The sequence below is a fragment of the Silene latifolia genome, chromosome 9 (genome assembly GCF_048544455.1).
Source record: "Silene latifolia isolate original U9 population chromosome 9, ASM4854445v1, whole genome shotgun sequence".
NCBI lineage: Eukaryota > Viridiplantae > Streptophyta > Magnoliopsida > Caryophyllales > Caryophyllaceae > Silene > Silene latifolia.
In genome coordinates this window covers 74,486,071-74,488,605 of record NC_133534.1, presented here as the reverse complement: position 1 = coordinate 74,488,605, position 2,535 = coordinate 74,486,071, and the positions used below count along the sequence as shown (strand labels likewise).

The following is a 2,535-nucleotide window of genomic DNA, read 5'->3' as shown; positions in this document are numbered from 1 at the left end:
ATCCCATGATTCCCCTATGATCCCATGACACCCTAGTGCTTTTTAATCAATTGTTTACATCTTTCCTTTTGTTGCTTGTTTATTGCTTTTATTAGATTAGAATCATCAACCCATTATAATTGTGACAACCCCAAGCATAACCATAATTAGATTGAATAATTTGAGTAACCACCGTCCCATGGATCAACCTCGACTTACCGCTAACTAGTTGTTTGTTGAGTATTATAAATGTGTTTGATTGGATGTGACCCGACGACATCACCCTACATCACTTGACGACTTGGAAAAGGAAGTCTAATCACAATGGGCTCCTTCTCCTTGACCTTGTCTTCATTTTTCTTTGAAATTTCTTTTTTTGATGGTTCCTCATCCTTGGATTTTGCACAATTTCTTCTTTGTCACTAGCTTCCACAACTTCATCCTCAACTTGCTTTTTCGGTGCTTCATACCTTGTACCACTTCTCAAGTGAATGGCACTAACCGTTTCATGTCTTGGGGGATTACTTTGAGGTGGTAATTGTCCCTTTTGTCTTTGTGAGCTTGAAGATGCTAGTTGAGTCAATAGGGTTTCCAACATTTTGGTGTGAGCTAGGATGTTGTTGATGGTGGTTTCCTTTGCTTGACTATCCTTTTGCATTTGAGTGAAAAACTCTTGTTGATTCTTTTGCATTTGAAGGACCGCTTTTTGAACATCAAAACCTTGGTCATTTTGTTGATTGTATGGAGATTGATTTTGGTAACCTTGGTTTTGGTTGTAAAAGGGTCTTTGATTTTGGTTTCTCATGGGAGGTGGGGTGTCTGTTGTTTGAGGGTTTTGAACATTTGGCTTTTGTATGAGAGATTTGGATGGAATTTGGTGTTTTCATTGTAATAGTTTGAATAAGGGGTACCACTCTTGTATGCTTGGAAAGCATTCACTTGTTCATTTGTTCCCCTACATTCACTTTGGTCATGTCCCAAAGTTCCAAAATTCTCACATATCCCACTTGGGATTGATGAAGATGCTGTCATGGCATTAACATGATGTTTTGGTGATTTTGAGGCTTCTTCAAGTCTAGCCATAGCCTTTTCAAACATCAAATTGATGGTATCAATGTGAGCACTAAGTTGAGCACCCAATTGAGTAACGAAGTCCACTTCATGCTTTCCTCCTCTAGTAGCCTTGCGAGGTCTACTATATTGTGAGTTATGGACCGTTATTTCCTCAATTTTGTTCCAAGTTTGAATGTCATCAACTTCGGTGAACATTCAATTTGATCCCATGTTGAGAATGTTCCTTGAATCTTCATAAAGACCGTTCCAAAATTGTTGTACCAAGAACCACTCGCTAAGTCCATGGTGAGGACATGAGCGACAAATTCCTTTGAATCGCTCCCAAGCTTCATACAAAGATTCTTCATCCCTTTGCTTAAAACCCGTAATTTGATCTCTTAGCATGTTAGTCTTTTCCGGTGGATAGAACTTTTTGTAGAAAGCTAGAGCCAACTTCTTCCAAGAATCAATTCCGAGAGTAGCCTTATCAAGGCCTTTCAACCATTGTTTCGCGGTGCCAATTAGAGAAAAAGGAAATAAGACCCATCGAAATAAGACCGGCGTATGCCCACCTCGATCTGTGGTCGGCCGTGTCCACAGATTATTATGTTTTCGACCGGCGTATGCCCACCTCGATCCGTGGACAATGGCAGCGGTCTTTTTGAAAGCCACACTCGGCGGCGTAAAGATGCTTTCGACCGGATCGTTTTAGATCGGTCGGTTTCATCTCGGTTAGGGTCTCAAAACGATTAGAGATGTTCGGAGTCTCCACCATGCATTTGTGGGATGCCTGGAACCCGTTCAAATTCCACTTTACACCTCGGTCAAATCGAATCACAAAGCAGCGTTTGACATAGGTACTAAAGATAAGGAAATCGTCCCTCTTTAGCATCCTATCTCTAGAATGACTCTCGTACGCCCTGGATAAGGTCGTCCACTATCCAAAGTTTCTGAGTAAGAGGTGAAGGTACGTATTGGGAAGCTCTTTAATCAGACACCCAATCCCGCCCGCGTTTAGCGGCCTCTACTGATCGATCTTGGTTGGTTGAATGCAAAAGTTGATAAAACGGTTTAAATTCATGAATGTGCATCCAATAAACTAAACCTAACATGTGAGAGCTTTATAAGTTGGTTGATTTTATCCAAGTATCAAGTATAAGATGTCGAGTTGGATTAATGGTTGATTTGCATGCAAGACGGAAATTAAACATCCATTTACCGTATTAGGTTTAGGGTGCATAACATGATACATTTGTCTTAGTAAGGCATTTTGCAAATATTGTTTTGGATAATCAAATAGTCATCTGATCTGTCCTATATCCGGGCTAACCGGAGTCGGGATCGTCCTAGACTAATGTTGGAAGGGAACAGGCCCTGTACCAGACGGTTTTATGAGGAGCGAGCCAGCCGGCGATATAAGGGGCCTCCCTCTGGTTTTGAAAATGAGAAATGGAGAGCCTGTTTAGGCGTGGGTTAGCCCACGGTTTATGTGCCGTGTTCTGA

General features: G+C 41.4%; 1 non-coding gene across 1 annotated transcript; it reads left to right on the top strand.

Annotated features, from left to right (window-relative positions):
- The first annotated feature begins 1,330 nt into the window (after nt 1–1,330).
- On the top strand, nt 1,331–1,437 carry LOC141604350 (small nucleolar RNA R71). The gene has a single exon (XR_012526053.1). It is a non-coding gene; the product is annotated as a small nucleolar RNA R71 (small nucleolar RNA).
- The last annotated feature ends 1,098 nt before the right edge of the window (nt 1,438–2,535 follow it).